Source organism: Peromyscus maniculatus, chromosome 1, assembly GCF_049852395.1.
Source record: "Peromyscus maniculatus bairdii isolate BWxNUB_F1_BW_parent chromosome 1, HU_Pman_BW_mat_3.1, whole genome shotgun sequence".
Lineage (NCBI taxonomy): Eukaryota > Metazoa > Chordata > Mammalia > Rodentia > Cricetidae > Peromyscus > Peromyscus maniculatus.
Window position 1 is genome coordinate 134,699,405 of NC_134852.1, and position 14,515 is coordinate 134,713,919.

Sequence of the window (14,515 nt, forward strand, 5' to 3'; positions counted from 1 at the left end):
GTGACACGCAGACCTCGGTCCATATAGAAGAAAGATGTGCAAGCAGGCACCATGGAGTAGGCCTGTAATCGCAGCACTCAGCAGGCAGGAAAATAATGAGTTCACGGGAACCTGGGTTGTATAAGCCAAACCCTGGCTCGCCCCCCTGTACACACAGCAATAGGAGGCTGCACATTTACAGAATCGATTTTCATGGGAAATTTTTCCGTCCACAGCCATGCAGCAACGATTTAACTAGAACCACAACCAAAGAGGCAGAGATCAGCAAAGGCAAGTCTCAAATTGTCTCAGAGCTCAGTGGACAAGGGGCATAAAATCCAGACGACTCACCCTCCCTCGAAGCCTTGGTGGAAACCAGACACCTTTGACTGTAGTGTAGATTTTCGGGGCACTGGAATTTTTCCTCTCTCATGACACAGTGTCCCATTCTGCTGTAAGAAGAAAGAGGTGAAAAGCTGAGTCCCAGAATTCAAAATCATTGTCGAGAGACCTGGGAAGGACTTTAAAAGGTGATCATAACTATTTCCTTCTTCTTGATAGCACACAAAGGGGGTTCCCCATCTAACACCCACACAAGACCTTGGCATAAAAGAGATGAGTTCGGTATTGTTCCAGTGCCTCTCTGGTATTTAAAAGCCCTTCTTGGGGAGAAGAATTTATTAAATATTGTAGTCAGTTCAATGTCTCCTGTTGAAACATGTGCTTTAATGGGCTTATTAAATTTAGATTATGATAAAAAGAAAGAGAATAAGAAAGGCAGTTCTCCCACTCAGAGGTCCTGGATGCCACAGGATGACTGGGTACTGCTAAAGGAAAAGCTCCCAGCCTTGACTTACCCCTGTGGCAGGAGAGAGAGTGACTCTTCAAGAGGACACAGAGGACTTTGCTGTGTAAACATGCTATGCTGGTCACAGCCCGCCTCTACTCCAGAAAGAGCAATGAGAGCCTTTCTTCTCTTTCCTTTCTTAGTCCATCCTTTTCCCGACTGGTATTATACATTGTTTAATAACATGAAATGCACTGCTCATAGGTAACATTTAATGATGGCTCCCGCTGGGCTAAGCATGGCGGCACACATTGTACCTGTATTAACACTTTGAATACTTACATCATCCTATGAAGTGGTATTATTATTGTCATTGTTATCATCGTCATTGTTTTCGACACTGACGTCCGTTGTTATCATTGCTGCCTAGGGATGAGAAAGGTGAGACACTGAGAAGCTACACAAAGTCCCCAGGGCCACACAGTGAAGGACACAGCAAGAGTTCTAACTCAGGAATCCGGATAGATTTTGTGTCTGTCTAACGGATGGATCACATAGAACATATTTACATGTTCTATCAAGCCAGATATTTTCCATAAAAAGTCAAAGTCTGTTCTTATTACCGGCCCAGTTCCTGAACCTCTCTCTCTCTCTCATGTCCTAAGTTAACTATTACAACCCTCTTGGGAAATAATTTCTCACACATATGAAAATAAATAGAATCACCATGTTGCTGAGCCCAGCACCATCATTCCCAATCTTTCCTGTAGCTACATTTTCATTCAAAAACAGCCCCTAGTGACCATCTAACACCCCGTCCAGCTTTATTTAGGGGTTCCCTTCTTGACAGACAGGTTGCTATTGATATTTCACTAAATTAAACAGCATTGCATCACATGGGCAGGTCTGTCCTCAGGGCAGAGGGCGAATGCAGCATGTCAGGGCCCTTTATCCTTTGACAGATAGCGCCAGCTTACACTCTTTGCAATGATACCTGGATGTGGGGATCTCTTCAGCCTTTTCGTCACTCTTGTCCTGTAAGGTGAGCTTTAATGACTTCTTGCTTCCAGTCCCCTTATTGATTGAGTTTGTTTGTTTGATTGATTGTTATAGGGTCTCAGTATATAGCCCAGGCTGGCCTCAGACTCACAGCACCCTGTCACAGCCTCCAGTGCTAGGATTACAGTCGCAGTCTGCTATCAGTGAATCCTCACCTTTAACGCCCAGACCTTCTGCTCTCCACCCATAGAATGCAGCAAAGACACAGAGTGCAGTGTGGACGACAGGGAGAATTTGCTTCTGAGCAGAGGAGAGCACACCGTCTAAGGTGAGATCAGGCAGTGGGGGAGAGGCTCATAGCTCTGACCTGATTTTGCGACAGAGGGGCAGCTTCTCCAGGGTTGTCTTCCTGTCTGGGTGCTTGACTCACAGCGGGGAGGGCCTTGTTCCCTACCAGAGAGCCTCTGGGTGAATAGTGCTCTATCAGGGTTCACAGTGGGTCTGCTAATGACTTCCAGGCAGTGCCCAAGGCCTGCCTCCACCCAAAGCCCAAGATAGGACTGGGTTACTTTTTGTCAAGGGCCAGCCCAATGACTCCCTGCTCCTGTCTGGCTCATCACCTCCACACCTCCTACACACTTGGCTTCCCATCACTTTAAAAACTAAACTTTTTTTTTTAAGTGACTGCTGATCACCCTGGATAAAAATTCAGAATTTTTATTTTTATTTGTCCTACTCTTCAGGTAGGCCCTTGACCACTTGGTCCATCTTTATTGCCTGTGTCCCCACACAACCAGGCCTATTGGAGGCTGAAGTTGGGGTTACCTTGACTCTTAGGCAAATGTGGTGAACACAGAATGTTAATGAATTTTGTACTTGTTTGACCTGGAAAAGCTGCTTGGGTTTCTAAGATTCCCCAACGCCCCCCTCAAAAGCTATAGAGGCAAAGCCCTGTGCCGAGAGAGGTTTCTCTTCAATCCCAATATCCAGCTCCTAATTCAACAAATAACGGGGGAGGAGTCAATGTGCTGGCACAGTAGCAAGTGCTAGGGCCACAGAGTTGTCACCACATGCATATTGTCCTGTCCCCACAGAACTGCAGGTCCCTGGCTCCCTGCTCCATTGGCTCACGTGTCTGCTTTGTCCTTTTTTCTATTTTCTGCTGCTCATCTCTTTCCCAAGAGCTTCTTCACCTGACTCGGGTGCTGGCCTTTGCAGAGATGCCAGCTCCTGCCTGTCAGGGTTCTCTACTGCTTCAAACCTCCATCCCTGCCACAAGCACTCTACAGGGTGTAGCTGAGTATTTCAGAAACATAGCCAATATCTGCATTTACGGCAATTGGCCCAGATGAGTTAAAATACTTCAGAATAGAGGGTCCTAGACTCTGCAAATACACATCCACTATTCTTCCCTAGAGATTTCATGGGCCTCCTCCATGTCTGCATTTCTTGAGGGCACAAGCCTGACTGATTTTGTTGGGGACTGTCTAATGGTAGAAGTTTCATCTTCTTCCATTGTGTAGGGTATATTTACTCACACACTGAGAAGCAGAAATCCCATGGGATAATTTAAAAATTCATCATGGATTTGTTTCTTCCCCCTCTCCTCTTGGCACAGAGCTTCTAAAATACTTAAGATTTCCTGAGTGACAGGAATATCTTTTTGTCCACCAAACCTGAGATAATGAGGGTTATCATGGTGGGCACCTGTAGATTCAGGATGGAGGCTGGTTGCCAGAGCAACCAACCATGTGAAAAGAGGGTTGAATATTTCTGCCTTGTTTCTGTTTTATGAGGAAGGTTGAGACTAAGTTGATCATCAGTATGATGTTATTCTCAGTAGGCAAGTTATGGAATCAGTATGGGCATCAATCAGTAGGTGAATGAAGGAAGTGTGTACATATATACACTGTGGGGTTTGATTTAACTGTAAAGAAGGAAATGATGTCCTTTGTAGGAGCATAGATGGAACTGAAGACAATTACGTTGAAGGCAATGGGCCAGACTTGAAAAGACAGTATCACTTATTTTCTCCTGTGTAAAATCTATACTTAAAAAGAAAACACACAAGTGAAAGGTCACCATTTCAGTGGAAGAGGAGCAAGGAGGTGGGCAGGAAAGAGCCGTGGCCGGATACGATCAAAGCACATGATACAATTGTACAAATGTGTTAATGAAGCCTGCCATACTTACTTAGAATTTTTTAAATCCCTAGTGGTCAATGATCTCATCAATCATCCTGGCATAATGAGCCATCCATAAAAACCCTAAACAAAGGGATTCGGGGCCTTTGGGGTTGGTGTCGAGAGATGTGAAGACCCAGACACTACACCCATATCTTGTGCTTTGCATCTTCTCTATTCTCCATTGGCTGCTTCAGAATTGTATCTTTTACAAAAAAAAAATGGACCATATCTTCTGTAATAAATTGGTGATAGTGAATGTAGTGGCTCCTAGAGAAAATTATCTGACCCAATGAAGGCTTGGTTGGTCAGACGTGCTGGGACTGGAGACTGTCTTGGTGTGAGCTGGATCTTCCAGCCTGAGGATTTGTGCTGACTTCTCATGATGCTAGAATTCAGTTTGATTGATGGATGCTCTGTTAATTAATTTATGGATGTTTTGTTTAGGTCAGAGAATTGGAGAAATGGAGAAATGGCCAGTGTCAGAAAGCCCCCACAAGAGATAGCTTTCCTCTGAAGCAAGAAGTGGAGAAGGTGCTTGCTGTGCAGATCAGCCCAGGGTCCTCTCCTGCAATGCCCCATCTGCCTGTGCAGGTGTCACTCTGGCCACTCTGCATCAGCCCATGAAGACATTCCCAGAGACCCACAAAAGATGCTGATGCTCTGAACTGCCATTTGGTGAACAACACCTTTACCTTCATTTCAGGTCCAGGGTTTGTATCTTCCCACAGCATCAGTGACACTGTGGTAGGTTAAGTTGCTGCTTGCAAATGGAAATATCTCAGGCATATCACAGTTCTTGATACATGTATGCCTCCAATCAAACAGTTAGTGAATGTTGGCTGAGTGTCAGGTACTAGGAACACACGGGTAAAGTACTCCAGTCCTTCTTAGGACGTTGCCTGCTAGTGAAGAAGACGTGGAAAACAAGCTTTGGCAGTTAAGCACTGCAGTACCATAGGAAGGGCAGGGCACAGGATGAGGGAGGGGGCACTAAGAGATGAGATGATGCTTGCCAACCAAGCATTCAAGGATATTCAAAGTGTGTGCAAAGATGCTGAGGCAAGGTACCACTCGGGGCTGCTCATCAGCTGAAGGTAATGCACACTGAGGTGGGGTAGGACAGCAGCATGTTGGTGAGGTGAGAGAAGTGGTTGGAAATGCAGGCTCTCCCTCCATAAATCAGGGTTGTGGTTTTATGCTACATGGAAACCAAAACAGTTGGAGTAGCAGAGGGTATGGAGGGGCAGGATCCAATTCACACCTTTGACGTCCCCTCCACACCAGAATTGAACATCCCGTACCTGGGTCACCCACTGCCATGTTTGCACCCAGATGTAACAGCCCCTCATCCCACACCCTGCCTGATGAGTGTGTGTCTGACTAGTCTTGGATTCTTCTTCCATTTGTCTTCTTGCTGACCAGAGCACAGGGAATAACAGTTTTTCCACTTGAGACATGAAAAGGATAAAGAGTGAATCCAAGGATAAAAATGTGGGCAATGCTTCAGAACAAGTCACTGTCCCACTGTGACCAGAAACAACTTTACAACAGACAGAAGAACTCACTGCCCCCTTTGCCAGGGAGAAATCCTACACCAGTTCCCAAGTCTACTACTTCAGAGCATTCAATCTGATATCGACACATTGGATGGGAAAAGGTGTGGACATATGGAAAACAAAGTATGGCAAACTGAATGTATATCTTCCAGTCTTTCAGACAATCACTAACATGGGATGGGATTCAGGCAGGGGGCACTTAGTTCACGCTTTGGCTCATGACCCGTGATATGTCACTTATTTTCTTATTCAAATAAATCCAGTTTCCTCAGTGGGATTTCTTTCCGGTTGGTTCCTGTATCCCTCCTGCATAAACCGGCTTAGTGTTAGTTTCCTGAGAACCCCTTCTTCTGTACTCCAGTATACACTAGGCTTCCATGCCCAGTCCTAATGTGGGCATTCCCACAACAAAAGGGTTCTTAGAAATGAAGACAGGGCAGCAACAAGTCAGGTCATCCTCGGGATTCCCACCGCTGTGAAGTCCCCTGTCTCCATGGTCTCATCTTTGCCTGTTTCTCTGACATGACTCTGTACTGATTTCTCTGTCTCTCACTTGGAGTTCAGCCTTTGCTCTTCCCTCCTGGATTACTTTTTCTATCTCTACTAGTGAGAAATTGGACTTTTGTCATCTAGGGTGCACATGCTTGTGTGCTCAGCCCTAGTATAGCTAGACCGCTTTGGGAACTGATGACATAGGCTTTTTTATCTTGGTGAAAATGGCATTTGTAAGAGAGAGTTAAGGGTTCCTATGACAATTCTGATGTCTTTAAGCTCCAAGTTAATAAAGTGTTCCTGCTCCCCATCTTCCCTCTCCTTCTCTCCCTACTCCTCCTCTCTTCTCTCTTCTATTTTCCCCTTCTCCCCTTTCTCTTCTATCACCGCTTCCTCCTTCTCTCTCTTCCTCTTTCTCTTCCTGTCTTCTAGCTCATCTCCCTCTTCTCTTTCCTCTTCCCCCTTTTCTCTCCATTTCTCTTCTTTCTCCTTTTTTACCCCCTCCTGCTCTTTTTCTTCCTCTCCCTCCTCCCCTCTTTTCATCCTTCTCCTGTTCCTCCTCTCTCTTCTCCTCTTCCTCCCATCCTGCCTTGGAAATGTATGAATCTTACAGATCCTTATATCCTACCCTCCAGCACTCCTCTATCTTGGTGGTAAGACCCTCCAATGGGCTTTCAAAATGATCTCCAGGATGAGGAATCATTGCTTCACAAATCAGAAGCCATTAGAGAGTTTAAAGCATTCCTTCCATAACTTCCACTGCTTTACTAGTTGGTAAGAACACAACTTTTTCTGCAGTTTAAAACAAAGTAGAGGGAATCCTTTGGGGTATAAGAATGGTAGTCTCCAGTTCTATTTCTGTTTTTTTTTTTGTCTGTGTTTTTCTGTTTTCCTGTGTGACATCTGAAAAAAATAACTTGGTCATCCTTTGTTGACTTTTTTGTTGGCGCCATTTTTTTAAAGTCTTTCTTACAGGACTGCTCGATGATCTTAGAGAACTGTTTGAATTGGAGGAGCTGTCATCCCTGAGTTATGCCTGCTGATGGGTTTTCTCTTGAGGGAAACCACAGCTGTGTTGTTAGTTGCATCCTGGCATGGTCATGACCCTCACCAATTGACCTGACCAATATGCAGGACATTGGCCTGCCAGAAGGAAGATAAAACAACAGATGCACAGAAAAAGAAAAAGAAAAAGAAAAAGAAAAAGAGAAACATCACAAATACTAGCCTACAAAAACACGAGATGAGGAAAACAGTGGTCCGGCTCAGTTCCAAGCAGCTTTTAGTCATCTGTTATGCTCTGAATCTCCTGGATACAAACTACAGCCACCCTGCCTGGTGCTTCTCCTCACCATAACAAACCACCTCCTCCAAAGGAGGGAGGCTGCATTTTGGCTCCTGATCTCTTTTTGTCTTTGTGTTTTTTGTGAGAGTGTGTTCACATATATGTGTGGTGTATTCGCCTGTTTGTGTCACAGTGTGTGTGTGTGTGCACACACATGCACGCACATGTCTATGGTGTGAGTGTGTGTGCATGCATATGTCCAGGGTGTATACACATGTGCATGATGTCCATGATATGTGTATATGTGTGTGTATGTGTACATGTCCATGGAGTGTATGTGTGCACATGTGCATGGTGTGTGGGCATATGCTCATGGTGTGTGTGCATGTGAACTTGGTGTGTGTATGTGTACATGTGCATGGTGTGTATTAATACATGTACATGAGGTATGTGTGTGTGTATGTGTGTTTGTGTGTGAGTGTATGTGTGTGTGTGTGTGTGTGTGTGTGTGTGTGTGTGTGTGTGTGTGTATGCATAGACCAGAGGTCAACACTGGGTATCTTCTATCTTGTTCAGCTTTATTTTATTACTTTGATTTTTTTAAAATTAAAACCCTCCATACCCTTCCATATACTCTTGCTTGCTATCTCTCTCTTATTTTCATGACCTCTTTTTATTTCATTATTGTGAGACTCTCTGTGTGTATATGTGTGCATGTATGCGTGTGTGTGTGTGAGTGTGCATCCTGCTCAGTCTGTCTAGCATTACTCATATCTATATGACTCCTGGTCCAACAACTTGGTATTGGATAACCAATGACTGGTTTGGGGCTCTTCCCTGGGGAAGAAACATTCCTCCCACTTTCTTACTTTAAGCATTCCTTAGCTGCCTGTAGTTCTTTGTCTAGGCTGGAGTCCAGTGTGAAACCTTCCCTTCCATATTAGTGTGTTCACTACTGACATCACCTTATTTTTTGAAATGTAGTCTCTCACTGATCCTGGAGCTCATTGATTTGGTTATGCTGGCTCACCAAGGAGCTCCCATGATCCACCTGTTTTGCACCACCCGCCTTCCACCTGCACCAGACTCCAACACTGGGGTTACAGATACATGGCACCACGCTGCCTTTTGCATAAGTACCAGGGATCTAAGAACTCAAGTCTTCCTGCCTGCAGAGCAGACACTTTACGTACTGAATCATCTCCCCATTGCACCCTGTGGTCTTTGATTCTTGTTTCTGGGCTATAGTGAAGTGGACAGCATGGGCTGGAGCAGAGATATTTCACTCACTCAAGGTAGCTGGGGAGAAGAGGTGGCAGATGAGAGGTGGAAGGGAGAAGTACAAGCCACACCATGGCAGCTCACACCCCTAATGGCCCACTCCCCACTCCCTAATAGCCCATTCATCTATGGTCTCATGAATAGATTTTTTTTTTCATTGACAAAACCAACACCTTCATGATCCAGTCATCTCCAATGGAGCCACCATTTAGGCACTATCACCATAAGAACTTTTGAGGTGGCATTCCACACCCAGCTGCTACTAAATATATTATGCTCAGTGACCTTTAACTTAATAGCTCTGGGCTTTTCTGATTGGGTAGAAGATAATGAGAAATTTCAGTGTTGAACTTCACCTATCCCGGTTCAGCCAGGATTCATCCAGGTGAGTGGTGAAATCACAACGGGATCCAGGGCAGAGGGTCCCTCAGCTGTGGCTTTGTAGGAACTGGCGGTTCCATAGTCTCATGGATATACATGGGACAGGATATTAGCAGCATCTTCCCAAGTCCTGGTCTTCTATGAGAGGCCAGCAGCACACAGCTCTAGATATCTCAGCCCCTGGCTGAGAAGACTGCTCTAGTGAGGACAAGCATTTTTGTTCCTTCTAATAACTAATGAGGTCTCATATGCTGGTTTTATTACTTTAAAAATCATCATGAACCTTTCAAAAATCCCCCCCACTCATAGTGCCAACTGATCACATAGTGGCTGGCTGCTGAAGTGAGATCAAGAGGTACATCTAGAGAATTGCACGGAACTTTTCAAATGCTGTCAGGATGAGCAAGGGGAATTGTCTCTTCTCACTATGGAAGACAGTAGCCTGGCATGAAATGTTTGTGTCAGCCATCTAATGCTTATTGCAAGATGGGAAATACTCAGAGGAGTTACATTCTTGCTCACTTCCGGTTTTCATTTTCTTTTTTTAGATTTAGGTCAAGTTCCATGTTCTTTTGAGGCTTATCTGTGTCATCTGCACAATGCTAACAGAATCAATAAAATCACATTTAGTTTTAAGTGAGCGAACATTCAAATCTACAATTTCAGTTTAAGTGAAACTGAAATTGGTTCACATAATATAAAACAAAGGGTCGTGCCTTTGGGCATAACTGGGTTCAGGAGTTAAATGGTGTAACAAAAATTTAATTTTTCTCTGTCTTTCAGTTTTCATATTGCATGGAGCCTGATAATGTCAGGCTCAATGATGGAGGCCCTCCTTCAGAATGGAGTATGCTCAGCAATTCCGAAGTACACAAGATCATCTTCAGATAATGGGAATACATCTGTCTCCCAGCAGCAGGTGCCCTTTGTTTTACTTTTTTGTTTTCAGTTCTATTTGGGTCAAAGGCTATGTGCATGACCATCTTTGAAGCATCTTTGATGCACTGATTGGTTTGACTCTAGTTTATGTGCCAATTCCTGAATCTGGGTCAGAAAGTTGAAAGAGAGAAAGCTCCTCAAACAAATCAATGGCTGCTATTGAAAGAATAATAATTTCTGGAAACAGACAATGGAAGTGAGCTACGCTGACCTTCCTATAACAGATGTATAGAAACAGTGGATCTCTGGCAATGGTGGTATGTAACAGGGGAAGGATTCAACAGAACATAATGAACCAGGAAGCATAATGAGACTGGAAAAGGCATACCTTCTCCATGATGGTAATTGTTCTGTGACCTAGGAGCATCCCATCAGATCTCACCTCCTAAGGGTTTCATTCTTCCCAGTGGTGTTCCCTGCAACATGCAGGCGTCTAGAGAACATTCATCCCCAAACAAGCTTCCCATTGTAAATGAAGGAAACAGATCCTAGGAGTCTTGAGACCACTAAAGGTTCTTAGCAACAGTAAAACCAAACATGATCAAAACCTCACTTTTAGATGGCATCCAAGTTTCCAGGATATAGACTAGAGAGATGGACATAATCCTGGACCAAAACAAAAGTGAAAACATTTTCTGGGACTCACTTGGTAGCCCAGGCTGGCCTGGAACTCACAGAGATCCGCCTGGCTCTGCCTCCCGAGTGCTGGGATTAAAGGAGTGCGCCACCACCGCCCGGCCGTGAAAACATTTTTATCATACATTCCTGGGATCATCTTGTTCCATACTCAGTGTGTGTGTGTGTGTGTGTGTGTGTGTGTGTGTGTGTGTGTGTGTGTGTGTGTGTTTACTTTTAAATTTTACTTGCTTAAAAAAATAACCTGTGGTGCCTGTAAAAAATATATAGGTTCCCTGGTTACCATCTCTTTGATTAAAATTTACAATGGCTCCAGTTGGTCAAGGAAACTATCCTTATTACTGTGGAAGTTTGTAGAAGTTGCTGATGCCGGTAATTCGAAGTCAAAGCTGAATTTTAACATTTACTGGATGCAAGTGGGATTTGGGATGTTTTGCTGTTTCCTGATGTTTCTAATGTGCAGCCACATTTGGGAATCAATGCATTAAATGGTGTAGCAGCTGAGACCTTAGTATCAGTAGAGAAGCTACTGTCCGATTCTACCTTAACAAGCTTGTGAGTCCACTCTGTCAGAGTCCTAGGTGAATCTTAAACACGCCAACATTTGAGAAACACTGCTACCAAGCCGCAGCATTGGCACTATCTGAGAACTTTCTAGAAACATACTGCTGGGTCCCACTCCAGACTACTGTCAGGATCTGCAGAGTATCAGCATCTCTAACAATCTGTGTTCACTCCAAAGTCTGAAACTCTCATCCGTAGTCCCTGTTTCTCTCACTTCTAGAAACTCATTTGGAGATGTATTTAAAGATAGCCCCCAGGCTGCTGAGATGGCTCAGGGGGGAAGATGGCCCGATGCTCAGGCCTTATGGCCTACATTTAGTCCCGGGAATTCGTGTAAATGTCAAAAGAGAGAAATGACTCCACAAAATTGTCCTCTGACCTCCACACCTGCACCATGGCACATGCATGCCCACACACATCACACCACACAGCTAAGAAATAAAAATACATAATTTTTAAAACAGCCCATTCCCAGTCTCACTTCGGGGGGAATCTCTGTACCATCAATTTTTCTTTTTCTTTTTATAAAAATATTTTTTTGAGATTATAATATAAATATATCATTTTTCCATGTCTTTAACCTTCAGCCAAGCCCTTCCAGGTACTACCATCCCTTTTCTCTCCTTCAAATTCATGGCTTCTTTTTCTTTAATGTTGTTGCATACCCATCTGTGTATATACAGATTCCTAAAGACATCTGCAGATACTTCTGACATCCAGACAGAGCTGAAAGCACCTTATAAAATGGGCTCAGCTTTAATGTCAGCTGCAGCACTTATCAGTAACACCAGTCACTGTGTCTGTAAACAGCACAGGCCCACAATACTGTGTGTAGACAAATCCTACCACCAGAGGCTCTACCTTGAGTCCAAGCTGCTGGGAAACTTCTTTGTATGCCCATGTTCAAACACCTGTAGCTAAACAAAGACTGAGAAATTGGGAGTTAAACTCCGGGGGTTTTTTGTTTGTTTTTTGTTTTGACACAGCAAAGAAGATTACAACTTCCCTCTGGGATCCTGTTTGCTCCTTTCTAATAAGGTGGGGTTCTTGAGGGGAGCCTGGCTAGGCAGTCTGTCTATCTTTCTGGATCCTGCAGCTGTTAAAGTACCAACTTACCTCCCAGAAAATATAAATGGTGCTTTATGCAACAGTGAGTTTTGTTATGGGCTGAGAGGGAGGTACTGGGCTCCCTCAGATTCTTCCTGAGTCCTTTTCCTCATTAGGTGTGCAAACAATGAGCGCTCTGCTGTGGCCTAATAGGCAAAAGGAGCTCTGGCCTTCATGCTAGGTTGTCAACAGGCTGGCTTGATATGCCTGCATTTCTGACCTAATCAGCTGCCAGTGGTCTCTTTATTGAGTTCCCTTGGGGCATCAGAGCAAGCTATATTTCACACTCTCACAGCTTAAATCAGTTCCCCTCTCACAGAGCAGAGCCTAAAGAAAAAGAATGTTGAATAAGGCTTGTGTATGCAAGACCCTTTTTGATCATGGCAAGTTTGTTTGCACAATCTGCTCCTTGCTTGAAGCCAGACCAGAGCTTCCATCAATAGGGCCAGAGAGACATTCAGGAGAACATGTGTATCTAAATTCTAACTAGATCCTCAGGTCAGTCAGCACAAACTTGAGTTTGACTGGAGAGCTTCCATGAGGGAGATGTTGCCAAATATTTCACGAAAGGAATCACTAGCTTCTGGGTGTGTGCTTTGCTCTAGTTCCAACTCTGGCTAAAATCAGCTTCCATCTTTTTCCAATTATTTTTTATGAACTGTCGTTTTGATCAGCATAAGATGTTTGTATACATTTATGACTTCTGTTTGTATTGCATATGATTAGTCCCAGATAATTAGTACATGTCTAGCATCTTAAGCTTTAATCACATATTTATGATGAGTTCATCCCAATTCTTGGAAAGAGAGATAGGGAGAGAGAGAGAGAGAGAACACGTGTAAATGGGTGTGTGATGTGCAGGAGTAGATAAAGAGGTATCTTTCTCAATCTCTCTCATCTTTGAGACAGGCTCTCTCTCTGAAGCTCTGGCTTCACTGATTGAATAGCTGGCCTGTCAGCTGACTCCAGAGGCCCATCCACTTTTCTAACTTCCCAGTGCTGGGGTTACAGACAAGTCGCCTTGCTGACTTTTTATATGGGTGCTGGGGATCCAAACTCAAGTCTTCATTCTGTGTGGCAAAAACTTTACCACTTAAGCCGTCTCCCCGGGCCCCTCCAGACTTATTCAATATACACACTGCATCGTTGTTCATTGCATGTTCTCCACTGAACTGTAGAACATTGGTTGGCACTTACTTCTCCTATCAAACACTAACATTGTTCCTATTGCCTGACTTCTCATGTCCCCTCTACCTTGTGCACGGGCTTGTCCTTATTTGACTTAGCCTCAGACTGGAGTATGTGAACTATTTTTGTCTAAGGCAATAATAATTTCAGATGTTGTTGTTTACTGAAAACCTAAGCAAAGTGGATTGAATATGGACAGAATATATGGGCTTACCTCCCAGAGAGTATCCATGTTTCAGGTATGTTTCCCAATTAGTGCTCTTAGTTTCAGTCATCTGTCAAGCTTGACTCCTGACTTTGTCTTCTTGGCAGTCAAGTTACTGAAACAGATATGTGCTTCCTATATGCACAAGCCTTGGAAGAACCCAAGAGAACATCTCTTCCCCAATGTTAAAATAGTCCTGGACCGATCACTGAGTGCTCTAACTTAGTTGACCAGCCTAACCCCTAAGCCAATTGCAACAAGGAGGGGAATAGTATATATTAATTAACTGAAGAGCAAAGTTAAATTCATCCAAACCAAGAGCTTTTTCTTAGTAAGACACATAAATGTTGGGGAGGATCCCAACATTCTCAAAGTTGCTTCTTTCTCTCAATGCCTAATAGATTTTTTTTTTAATTAGAGAGAATGTGAGCCAGTACAAGTTAGATTCTTAAACCAGTTCAATATGGGCTTTGCAGACAAATAAAATCCTTCTTAAAAAGAGGCAAATAGAAACCCAAGTAGATTCCAGAGAACTGTACAAAGTTGGTATAATGCTGTTATAACGTGGTAAGACTTTATCTGGTGACTGAAAAATCTGATGGTGTTTAAGGTTGTGTGCTTTTATATGCACTTAGGGAAAGAGAGGCAGAACTGATTATTGACTCAGCGTATTAGCTGCTGGCTCACAACTTTTCTTCCCACCTTAAACTCTTCTCAGTCTAGGGGTTTGAAGTGCACACATGTGACTTGTCAGTTTGACTTTTGATTCCTTTCTTCAATCTCTTCATCTTCTAACATACCCTAGTCACCCACTGCAATGTTTATGCTGTGAACTTTGCCCCATGGAAAATTTTACTCTTTCTCTCCTTCTAAGATACATTTCAAACAAGCCAGTATTAGACTATATTATTCAGTCCTCCTGCTCGGTGT

At 43.7% G+C, this 14,515-nt stretch overlaps 1 long non-coding RNA gene across 2 annotated transcripts in view; it reads left to right on the top strand.

Moving 5' to 3' along the window:
* Positions 1 to 1,680: 1,680 nt before the first annotated feature.
* Positions 1,681 to 14,515, top strand: part of LOC121826840 (uncharacterized) — a 42,048-nt gene continuing 29,213 nt past the window's right edge. Inside the window, exons 1-3 of one of the 2 annotated variants that reach the window (XR_006068983.2) lie at positions 1,681 to 1,808; positions 2,016 to 2,093; positions 4,396 to 7,345. This is a non-coding gene — a long non-coding RNA (uncharacterized LOC121826840). Of the gene's footprint in view, positions 1,809 to 2,015; positions 2,094 to 4,395; positions 7,346 to 9,729; positions 9,866 to 14,515 lie in introns of those variants that run through there. The other variant, XR_013044746.1, reaches the window with a different exon arrangement.